We start from the raw sequence: 13,698 nt of genomic DNA, 5'->3' as shown, positions 1-13,698 counted from the left end.
CCCAGAAACACCCACACACTGTTACCCAGAAACACCCACACCCTGTCACAGAGAAACATTCGGACCCCGTCACCCAGAAACACCCACATCCTGTCACTCAGAAACACCCACACCCTGTCACCTAGAAACACCCGGTCACCCAGAAACACCCACACCTTGTCACCCAGAAACACCCTGTCACCCAGAAACACCCAAAGCCTGTCACCCAGAAACACCCACAGTCTGTCAACCAGAAACACCCACACCCTGTCACCCAGAAACACCCTGTCACCCGTAAACACCCACACCCTGTCACCCAGAAACACCATGTCACCCAGAAACACCCACACCCTGTCACCCAGAAACACCCTGTCACCCAGAAACACCCACACTCTGTCACCCAGAAACACCCACAGCCTGTCACCCAGAAACACCCACACCCTGTCACCCAGAAACACCCTGTCACCCAGAAACACCGACACCCTGTCACCCAGAAACACCCACACCCTGTCACCCAGAAACACCCAGTCACCCAGAAGCACCCACAGCCTGTCACCCAGAAACACCCTATCACCCAAAAACACCCACTTCCTGTCACCCAGAAACACCCACACCCTGTCACCCAGAAACACCCTGTCAGCAGAAACACCCATACCCTGTCACCCAGAAACACCCACACCCTGTCATCCAGAAACACCTGTCACACAGAAACACCCACACCCTGTCACCCAGAAACACCCTGTCAGCAGAAACACCCACACCCTGTCACCCAGAAACACCCACACCCTGTCACCCAGAAACATCCACACCCTGTCACCCTTAAACAGCCACACTCTGTCACCCAGAAACACCTGCAGCCTGTCACCCAGAAACACCCTGTCACCCAGAATCACCCACACCCTGTCACTAAAAAACACCCACATCCTCTCACCCAGAAACACCCACACACTGTTACCCAGAAACACCCACACCCTGTCACCCAGAAACATTCGGACCCCGTCACCCAGAAACACCCACATCCTGTCACCCAGAAACACCCACACCCTGTCACCTAGAAACACCCGGTCACCCAGAAACACCCACACCTTGTCACCCAGAAACACCCTGTCACCCAGAAACACCCAAAGCCTGTCACCCAGAAACACCCACACTCTGTCAACCAGAAACACCCACACCCTGTCACCCAGAAACACCCTGTCACCAAGAAACACCCACACCCTGTCACCCAGAAACACCATGTCACCTAGAAACACCCACACCCTGTCACCCAGAAACACCCTGTCACCCAGAAACACCCACACCCTGTCACCCAGAAACATCCACAGCCTGTCACCCAGAAACACCCACACCCTGTCACCCAGAAACACCCTGTCACCCAGAAACACCCACACCCTGTCACCCAGAAACACCCACACCCTGTCACCCAGAAACACCCTGTCACCCAGAAGCACCCACAGCCTGTCACCCAGAAACACCCTATCACCCAAAAACACCCACGCCCTGTCACCCAGAAACACCCACACACTGTCACCCGGATACACCCTGTCACCCAGAAACACCCACACCCTGTCACCCAGAAACACCCACACCTTGTCACCCAGAAACATCCACACCCTGTCACCCGGAAACACCCTGTCACCCAGAAACACCCACAACCTGTCACCCAGAAACACCCACACCCTGTCACGCGGAAACACCCTGTCACCCAGAAACACCCACACCCTGTCACCCAGAAACACCCACACCCTGTCACCCAGAAACACCCACACCTTGTCACCCAGAAACACCCACACCCAGTCACCCGGTAACACCCTGTCACCCAGAAACACCCACACCCTGTCACCCGGAAACACCCTGTCACCCAGAAACACCCACACCCAGTCACCCGGTAACACCCTGTCACCCAGAAACACCCACACCCTGTCACCCAAAAACACCCAAACCCTGTCACCAGAAACACCCACAGGCTGTCACCAAAAAACACCCACACCCTGTCACCCAGAAATACGCACACCCTGTCACCCTGAAACACCCTGTCACCCAGAAACACCCTGTCACCCAGAAACACCCACACCGTGTCACCCAGAAACACCCTGTCACCCAGAACCACCCACACCCTGTCACCTAGAAACACCCGGTCACCCAGAAACACCCACACCTTGTCACCCAGAAACACCCTGTCACCCAGAAACACCCAAAGCCTGTCACCCAGAAACACCCACACTCTGTCAACCAGAAACACCCACAACCTGTCACCCAGAAACACCCTGTCACCCGTAAACACCCACACCCTGTCACCCAGAAACACCATGTCACCCAGAAACACCCACACCCTGTCACCCAGAAACACCCTGTCACCCAGAAACACCCACACTCTGTCACCCAGAAACACCCACAGCCTGTCACCCAGAAACACCCACACCCTGTCACCCAGAAACACCCTGTCACCCAGAAACACCGACACCCTGTCACCCAGAAACACCCACACCCTGTCACCCAGAAACACCCTGTCACCCAGAAGCACCCACAGCCTGTCACCCAGAAACACCCTATCACCCAAAAACACCCACTTCCTGTCACCCAGAAACACCCACACCCTGTCACCCAGAAACACCCTGTCACCTGGAAACACCCACACCCTGTCACACAGAAACACCCTGTCAGCAGAAACACCCATACCCTGTCACCCAGAAACACCCACACCCTGTCATCCAGAAACACCTGTCACACAGAAACACCCACACCCTGTCACCCAGAAACACCCTGTCAGCAGAAACACCCACACCCTGTCACCCAGAAACACCCACACCCTGTCACCCAGAAACATCCACACCCTGTCACCCTTAAACAGCCACACTCTGTCACCCAGAAACACCCACACCCTGTCACCCAGAATCACCCACACCCTGTCACTAAAAAACACCCACATCCTCTCACCCAGAAACACCCACACACTGTTACCCAGAAACACCCACACCCCGTCACCCAGAAACACCCACATCCTGTCACCCAGAAACACCCACACCCTGTCACCTAGAAACACCCGGTCACCCAGAAACACCCACACCTTGTCACCCAGAAACACCCTGTCACCCAGAAACACCCAAAGCCTGTCACCCAGAAACACCCACACTCTGTCAACCAGAAACACCCACACCCTGTCACCCAGAAACACCCTGTCACCAAGAAACACCCACACCCTGTCACCCAGAAACACCATGTCACCTAGAAACACCCACACCCTGTCACCCAGAAACACCCTGTCACCCAGAAACACCCACACCCTGTCACCCAGAAACATCCACAGCCTGTCACCCAGAAACACCCACACCCTGTCACCCAGAAACACCCTGTCACCCAGAAACACCCACACCCTGTCACCCAGAAACACCCACACCCTGTCACCCAGAAACACCCTGTCACCCAGAAGCACACACAGCCTGTCACCCAGAAACACCCTATCACCCAAAAACACCCACTCCCTGTCACCCAGAAACACCCACACACTGTCACCCGGATACACCCTGTCACCCAGAAACACCCACACCCTGTCACCCAGAAACACCCACACCTTGTCACCCAGAAACACCCACACCCTGTCACCCGGAAACACCCTGTCACCCAGAAACACCCACACCCTGTCACCCAGAAACACCCACACCCTGTCACGCGGAAACACCCTGTCACCCAGAAACACCCACACTCTGTCACCCAGAAACACCCACACCCTGTCACCCAGAAACACCCACACCTTGTCACCCAGAAACACCCACACCCAGTCACCCGGTAACACCCTGTCACCCAGAAACACCCACACCCTGTCACCCAGAAACACCCAGTCACCCAGCAACACTCACAGCCTGTCACCCAGAAATACCCACACCCTGTCACCCAGAAACACCCTGTCACCCAGAAACACCCACAGCCTGTCACCAAGAAACACCCACACCGTGTCACCCAGAAACACCCTGTCACCCAGAAACACCCACACCGTGTCACCCAGAAACACTCTGTCACCCAGGAACACCCACACCCTGTCACACAGAAACACCCTGTCACCTGGAAACACCCACACCATGTCACACAGAAACACCCTGTCAGCAGAAACACCCATACCCTGTCACCCAGAAACACCCACACCCTGTCATCCAGAAACACCTGTCACACAGAAACACCCACACCCTGTCACCCAGAAACACCCTGTCACCCAGAAAAACCTACACCCTGTCACCCAGAAACACCCTGTCAGCAGAAACACCCACACCCTGTCACCCAGAAACACCCACACCCTGTCACCCAGAAACATCCACACCCTGTCACCCAGAAACAGCCACACCCTGTCACCCAGAAACACATGCAGCCTGTCACCCAGAAACACCCTGTCACCCAGAAACACCCACACCCTGTCACCCAAAAACACCCACACCCTGTCACCCAGAAACACCCACACACTGTTACCCAGAAACACCCACACCCTGTCACCCAGAAACATTCGGACCCCGTCACCCAGAAACACCCACATCCTGTCACCCAGAAACACCCACACCCTGTCACCTAGAAACACCCGGTCACCCAGAAACACCCACACCTTGTCACCCAGAAACACCCTGTCACCCAGAAACACCCAAAGCCTGTCACCCAGAAACACCCACACTCTGTCAACCAGAAACACCCACACCCTGTCACCCAGAAACACCCTGTCACCCGTAAACACCCACACCCTGTCACCCAGAAACACCATGTCACCCAGAAACACCCACACCCTGTCACCCAGAAACACCCTGTCACCCAGAAACACACACACTCTGTCACCCAGAAACACCCACAGCCTGTCACCCAGAAACACCCACACCCTGTCACCCAGAAACACCCTGTCACCCAGAAACACCGACACCCTGTCACCCAGAAACACCCACACCCTGTCACCCAGAAACACCCTGTCACCCAGAAGCACCCACAGCCTGTCACCCAGAAACACCCTATCACCCAAAAACACCCACTTCCTGTCACCCAGAAACACCCACACCCTGTCACCCAGAAACACCCTGTCACCTGGAAACACCCACACCCTGTCACACAGAAACACCCTGTCAGCAGAAACACCCATACCCTGTCACCCAGAAACACCCACACCCTGTCATCCAGAAACACCTGTCACACAGAAACACCCACACCCTGTCACCCAGAAACACCCTGTCAGCAGAAACACCCACACCCTGTCACCCAGAAACACCCACACCCTGTCACCCAGAAACATCCACACCCTGTCACCCTTAAACAGCCACACTCTGTCACCCAGAAACACCTGCAGCCTGTCACCCAGAAACACCCTGTCACCCAGAATCACCCACACCCTGTCACTAAAAAACACCCACATCCTCTCACCCAGAAACACCCACACACTGTTACCCAGAAACACCCACACCCTGTCACCCAGAAACATTCGGACCCCGTCACCCAGAAACACCCACATCCTGTCACCCAGAAACACCCACACCCTGTCACCTAGAAACACCCGGTCACCCAGCAACACCCACACCTTGTCACCCAGAAACACCCTGTCACCCAGAAACACCCAAAGCCTGTCACCCAGAAACACCCACACTCTGTCAACCAGAAACACCCACACCCTGTCACCCAGAAACACCCTGTCACCAAGAAACACCCACACCCTGTCACCCAGAAACACCATGTCACCTAGAAACACCCACACCCTGTCACCCAGAAACACCCTGTCACCCAGAAATACCCACACCCTGTCACCCAGAAACATCCACAGCCTGTCACCCAGAAACACCCACACCCTGTCACCCAGAAACACCCTGTCACCCAGAAACACCCACACCCTGTCACCCAGAAACACCCACACCCTGTCACCCAGAAACACCCTGTCACCCAGAAGCACCCACAGCCTGTCACCCAGAAACACCCTATCACCCAAAAACACCCACTCCCTGTCACCCAGAAACACCCACACACTGTCACCCGGATACACCCTGTCACCCAGAAACACCCACACCCTGTCACCCAGAAACACCCACACCTTGTCACCCAGAAACACCCACACCCTGTCACCCGGAAACACCCTGTCACCCAGAAACACCCACACCCTGTCACCCAGAAACACCCACACCCTGTCACGCGGAAACACCCTGTCACCCAGAAACACCCACACCCTGTCACCCAGAAACACCCACACCCTGTCACCCAGAAACACCCTGTCACCCAGAAACACCCACACCTTGTCACCCAGAAACACCCACACCCAGTCACCCGGTAACACCCTGTCACCCAGAAACACCCACACCCTGTCACCCGGAAACACCCTGTCAGCCAGAAACACCCACACCCAGTCACCCGGTAACACCCTGTCACCCAGAAACACCCACACCCTGACACCCAAAAACACCCAAACCCTGTCACCAGAAACACCCACAGGCTGTCACCAAAAAACACCCACACCCTGTCACCCAGAAATACCCACACCCTGTCACCCTGAAACACCCTGTCACCCAGAAACACCCTGTCACCCAGAAACACCCACACCGTGTCACCCAGAAACACCCTGTCACCCAGAACCACCCACACCCTGTCACCTAGAAACACCCAGTCACCCAGAAACACCCACACCTTGTCACCCAGAAACACCCTGTCACCCAGAAACACCCACACTCTGTCAACCAGAAACACCCACACTCTGTCAACCAGAAACACCCACACCCTGTCACCCAGAAACACCCTGTCACCCGTAAACACCCACACCCTGTCACCCAGAAACACCATGTCACCCAGAAACACCCACACCCTGTCACCCAGAAACACCCTGTCACCCAGAAACACCCACACTCTGTCACCCAGAAACACCCACAGCCTGTCACCCAGAAACACCCACACCCTGTCACCCAGAAACACCCTGTCACCCAGAAACACCGACACCCTGTCACCCAGAAACACCCACACCCTGTCACCCAGAAACACCCTGTCACCCAGAAGCACCCACAGCCTGTCACCCAGAAACACCCTATCACCCAAAAACACCCACTTCCTGTCACCCAGAAACACCCACACCCTGTCACCCAGAAACACCCTGTCACCTGGAAACACCCACACCCTGTCACACAGAAACACCCTGTCAGCAGAAACACCCATACCCTGTCACCCAGAAACACCCACACCCTGTCATCCAGAAACACCTGTCACACAGAAACACCCACACCCTGTCACCCAGAAACACCCTGTCAGCAGAAACACCCACACCCTGTCACCCAGAAACACCCACACCCTGTCACCCAGAAACATCCACACCCTGTCACCCTTAAACAGCCACACTCTGTCACCCAGAAACACCCACACCCTGTCACCCAGAATCACCCACACCCTGTCACTAAAAAACACCCACATCCTCTCACCCAGAAACACCCACACACTGTTACCCAGAAACACCCACACCCCGTCACCCAGAAACACCCACATCCTGTCACCCAGAAACACCCACACCCTGTCACCTAGAAACACCCGGTCACCCAGAAACACCCACACCTTGTCACCCAGAAACACCCACACCCTGTCACCCGGAAACACCCTGTCACCCAGAAACACCCACACCCTGTCACCCAGAAACACCCACACCCTGTCACGCGGAAACACCCTGTCACCCAGAAACACCCACACCCTGTCACCCAGAAACACCCACACCCTGTCACCCAGAAACACCCTGTCACCCAGAAACACCCACACCTTGTCACCCAGAAACACCCACACCCAGTCACCCGGTAACACCCTGTCACCCAGAAACACCCACACCCTGTCACCCGGAAACACCCTGTCAGCCAGAAACACCCACACCCAGTCACCCGGTAACACCCTGTCACCCAGAAACACCCACACCCTGACACCCAAAAACACCCAAACCCTGTCACCAGAAACACCCACAGGCTGTCACCAAAAAACACCCACACCCTGTCACCCAGAAATACCCACAACCTGTCACCCTGAAACACCCTGTCACCCAGAAACACCCTGTCACCCAGAAACACCCACACCGTGTCACCCAGAAACACCCTGTCACCCAGAACCACCCACACCCTGTCACCTAGAAACACCCAGTCACCCAGAAACACCCACACCTTGTCACCCAGAAACACCCTGTCACCCAGAAACACCCACACTCTGTCAACCAGAAACACCCACACTCTGTCAACCAGAAACACCCACACCCTGTCACCCAGAAACACCCTGTCACCCGTAAACACCCACACCCTGTCACCCAGAAACACCATGTCACCCAGAAACACCCACACCCTGTCACCCAGAAACACCCTGTCACCCAGAAACACCCACACTCTGTCACCCAGAAACACCCACAGCCTGTCACCCAGAAACACCCACACCCTGTCACCCAGATACACCCTGTCACCCAGAAACACCGACACCCTGTCACCCAGAAACACCCACACCCTGTCACCCAGAAACACCCTGTCACCCAGAAGCACCCACAGCCTGTCACCCAGAAACACCCTATCACCCAAAAACACCCACTTCCTGTCACCCAGAAACACCCACACCCTGTCACCCAGAAACACCCTGTCACCTGGAAACACCCACACCCTGTCACACAGAAACACCCTGTCAGCAGAAACACCCATACCCTGTCACCCAGAAACACCCACACCCTGTCATCCAGAAACACCTGTCACACAGAAACACCCACACCCTGTCACCCAGAAACACCCTGTCAGCAGAAACACCCACACCCTGTCACCCAGAAACACCCACACCCTGTCACCCAGAAACATCCACACCCTGTCACCCTTAAACAGCCACACTCTGTCACCCAGAAACACCCACACCCTGTCACCCAGAATCACCCACACCCTGTCACTAAAAAACACCCACATCCTCTCACCCAGAAACACCCACACACTGTTACCCAGAAACACCCACACCCCGTCACCCAGAAACACCCACATCCTGTCACCCAGAAACACCCACACCCTGTCACCTAGAAACACCCGGTCACCCAGAAACACCCACACCTTGTCACCCAGAAACACCCTGTCACCCAGAAACACCCAAAGCCTGTCACCCAGAAACACCCACACTCTGTCAACCAGAAACACCCACACCCTGTCACCCAGAAACACCCTGTCACCAAGAAAAACCCACACCCTGTCACCCAGAAACACCATGTCACCTAGAAACACCCACACCCTGTCACCCAGAAACACCCTGTCACCCAGAAACACCCACACCCTGTCACCCAGAAACATCCACAGCCTGTCACCCAGAAACACCCACACCCTGTCACCCAGAAACATCCTGTCACCCAGAAACACCCACACCCTGTCACCCAGAAACACCCACACCCTGTCACCCAGAAACACCCTGTCACCCAGAAGCACCCACAGCCTGTCACCCAGAAACACCCTATCACCCAAAAACACCCACTCCCTGTCACCCAGAAACACCCACACACTGTCACCCGGATACACCCTGTCACCCAGAAACACCCACACCCTGTCACCCAGAAACACCCACACCTTGTCACCCAGAAACACCCACACCCTGTCACCCGGAAACACCCTGTCACCCAGAAACACCCACACCCTGTCACCCAGAAACACCCACACCCTGTCACGCGGAAACACCCTGTCACCCAGAAACACCCACACCCTGTCACCCAGAAACACCCACACCCTGTCACCCAGAAACACCCACACCTTGTCACCCAGAAACACCCACACCCAGTCACCCGGTAACACCCTGTCACCCAGAAACACCCACACCCTGTCACCCGGAAACACCCTGTCACCCAGAAACACCCACACCCAGTCACCCGGTAACACCCTGTCACCCAGAAACACCCACACCCAGTCACCCGGTAACACCCTGTCACCCAGAAACACCCACACCCTGTCACCCAAAAACACCCAAACCCTGTCACCAGAAACACCCACAGGCTGTCACCAAAAAACACCCACACCCTGTCACCCAGAAATACCCACACCCTGTCACCCTGAAACACCCTGTCACGCAGAAACACCCTGTCACCCAGAAACACCCACACCGTGTCACCCAGAAACACCCTGTCACCCAGAACCACCCACACCGTGTCACCCAGAAACACCCTGTCACCCAGAATCACCACACCCTGTCACCCAGAAACACCCACACCCTGTCACCCAGAAACAGCCACACCCTGTCACCCAGAAACACCTGCACCTGTCACCCAGAAACACCCTGTTACCCAGAAACACCCACACCCTGTCACCCAGAAACACCCACACCCTGTCACCCAGAAAATCCCACACACTGTTACCCAGAAACACCCAAACCCTGTCACCCAGTAACATTCGGACCCCATCACCCAGAAACACCCACATCCTGTCACCCAGAAACACCCTGTCACCCATAAACACCCACACCCTGTCACCTAGAAACATCCGGTCACCCTGAAACACCCACACCTTGTCACCCAGAAACACCCACACCCTGTCACCCAGAAACACCCTGTCACCCAGAAACACCCATAGCCTGTCACCCAGAGATACCCTCACCCTGTCACCCAGAAACACCCACACCCTGTCACCCAGAAACACCCGGTCAGCAGAAACACCCATACCCTGTCACCCAGAAACACCCACACCCTGTCATCCAGAAACACCTGTCACACAGAAACACCCACACCCTGTCATCCAGAAACACCGTGTCAGCAGAAACACCCACACCCTGTCACCCAGAAACACCCACACCCTGTCACCCAGAAACATCCACACCCTGTCACCCAGAAACAGCCACACCCTGTCACCCAGATACACCTGCAGCCTGTCACCCAGAAACATCCTGTCACCCAGAAAGACCCACACCCTGTCACCCAAAAACACCCACACCCTGTCACCCAGAAACACCCACACACTGTTACCCAGAAACACCCACACCCTGTCACCCAGAAACATTTGGACACCGTCACCCAGAAACACCCACATCCTGTCACCCAGAAACACCCACACCCTGTCACCTAGAAACACCCGGTCACCCAGAAACACCCACACCTTGTCACCCAGAAACACCCTGTCACCCAGAAACACCCACAGCCTGTCACCCAGAAACACCCACACTCTGTCAACCAGAAACACCCACACCCTGTCACCCAGAAACACCCTGTCACCCGGAAACACCCACACCCTTTCAGCCAGAAACACCCTGTCACCCGGAAACACCCACACCCTGTCACCCAGAAACACCATGTCACCCAGAAACACCCACACCCTGTCACCCAGAAACACCAACACCCTGTCACCCAGAAACACCCTGTCACCCAGAAGCACCCACAGCCTGTCACCCAGAAACACACTATCACCGAAAAACACCCACTCCCTGTCACCCAGAAACACCCACACCCTGTCACCCAGAAACACCCTGTCACCTGGAAACACCCACACCCTGTCACACAGAAACACCCTGTCAGCAGAAACACCCATACCCTGTCACCCAGAAACACCCACACCCTGTCATCCAGAAACACCTGTCACCCAGAAACACCCTATCACCCAAAAACACCCACTCCCTGTCACCCAGAAACACCCACACCCTGTCACCCAGAAACACCCTGTCACCCAGAAACACCCACACCCTGTCATCCAGAAACACCTGTCACACAGAAACACCCACACCCTGTCACCCAGAAACACCCTGTCAGCAGAAACACCCACACCCTGTCACCCAGAAACATCCACACCCTGTCACCCAGAAACATCCACACCCTGTCACCCAGAAACACCTGCAGCCTGTCACCCAGAAGCACCCTGTCACCAAGAAACACCCACACCCTGTCACCCAAAAACACACACACCCTGTCACCCAGAAATACCCTGTCACCCAGAAACACCCACACCTTGTCACCCAGAAACACCCTGTCACCCAGAAACACCCACACACTGTTACCGAGAAACACCCACACCCTGTCACCCAGAAACATTCGGACCCCGTCACCCAGAAACACCCACATCCTGTCACCCAGAAACACCCACACCCTGTCACCTAGAAACACCCGGTCACCCAGAAACACCCACAGCTTGTCACCCAGAAACACCCTGTCACCCAGAAACACCCACAGCCTGTCACCCAGAAACACCCACACTCTGTCAACCAGAAACACCCACACCCTGTCACCCTGAAACACCCTGTCACCCGGAAACACCCACACCCTGTCACCCAGAAACACCATGTCACCCAGAAACACCCACACCCTGTCACGCAGAAACACCCTGTCACCCAGAAACACCCACACCCTGTCACCCAGAAACACCCACATCCTGTCACCCAGAAACACCCACACCCTGTTACCCAGAAACACCCACACCCTGTCACCCAGAAACACCCACACCCTGTCACCAAGAAACACCCACACCCTGTCACCCAGAAACACCCTGTCACCCTGAAGCACCCACAGCCTGTCACCCAGAAACACCCTGTCACCCAGAAACACCCACACCTTGTCACCCAGAAACACCCACACCCTGTCACCCGGAAACACCCTGTCACCCAAAAACACCCTGTCACCCAGAAACACCCACACCCTGTCACCCAGAAACACCCACACCCTGTCACCCGGAAACACCCTGTCACCCAGAAACACCCACACCCTGTTACCCGGAAACACCCTGTCACCCAGAAAGACCCACATCCTGTCACCCAGAAACACCCACACCCTGTCACCCGGAAACACCCTGTCACCCAGAAACACCCACACCCAGTCACTCGGAAACACCCTGTCACCCAGAAACACCCACACCCTGTCACCCAAAAACACCCAAACCCTGTCACCAGAAACACCCACACGCGGTCACCAAAAAACACCCACACCCTGTCACCCAGAAATACCCACACCCTGTCACCCTGAAACACCCTATCACCCAGAAACACCCTGTCACCCAGAACCACCCACACCGTGTCACCCAGAAACACCCTGTCACCCAGAATCACCACACCCTGTCACCCAGAAACACCCACACCCTGTCACCCAGAAACAGCAACACCCTGTCACCCAGAAACACCTGCACCTGTCACCCATAAACACCCTGTCACCCAGAAACACCCACACCCTGTCACCCAGAAACACCCACACCCTGTCACCCAGAAAATCCCACACACTGTTACCCAGAAACACCCAAACCCTGTCACCCATAAAATCCCACACACTGTTACCCAGAAACACCCAAACCCTGTCACCCAGAAACATTCGGACCCCATCACCCAGAAACACCCACATCCTGTCACCCAGAAACCCCCTGTCACACATAAACACCCACACCCTGTCACCTAGAAACATCCGGTCACCCAGAAACACCCATACCTTGTCACCCAGAAACACCCACACCCTGTCACCCAGAAACACCCTGTCACCCTGAAACACCCATAGCCTGTCACCCAGAAACACCCTGTCAGCAGAAACACCCACACCCTCTCACCCAGAAACACCCACACCTTGTCACCCAGAAACATCCACACCCTGTCACCCAGAAACAGCCACACTCTGTCATCCAGAAACCCCTGCAGCCTGTCACCCAGAAACACCCTGTCACCCAGAAACACCCACACCCTGTCACCCAAAAACACCCACACCCTGTCACCCAGAAACACCCACACACTGTTACCAAGAAACACCCACCCCTGTCACCCAGAAACATTCGGACCCCCATCACCCAGAAACACCCACAT

General features: G+C 55.7%; 1 protein-coding gene and 1 long non-coding RNA gene across 2 annotated transcripts in view; one reads left to right on the top strand and one right to left on the bottom strand.

The window, feature by feature from the left end:
• Positions 1-13,698, bottom strand: part of LOC140410780 (leucine-rich repeat-containing protein 75B-like) — a 394,334-nt gene that overhangs the window by 249,567 nt on the left and 131,069 nt on the right. The window lies entirely within an intron of this gene.
• The window catches only part of LOC140410788 (uncharacterized), a 139,027-nt gene that overhangs the window by 101,639 nt on the left and 23,690 nt on the right, over positions 1-13,698 (top strand). The window lies entirely within an intron of this gene.

The sequence above is a fragment of the Scyliorhinus torazame genome, chromosome 1, assembly GCF_047496885.1.
Source record: "Scyliorhinus torazame isolate Kashiwa2021f chromosome 1, sScyTor2.1, whole genome shotgun sequence".
Lineage (NCBI taxonomy): Eukaryota > Metazoa > Chordata > Chondrichthyes > Carcharhiniformes > Scyliorhinidae > Scyliorhinus > Scyliorhinus torazame.
The sequence above is the reverse complement of the archived record's forward strand: the minus strand, read 5'-3'. Positions and strand labels throughout refer to the sequence as shown.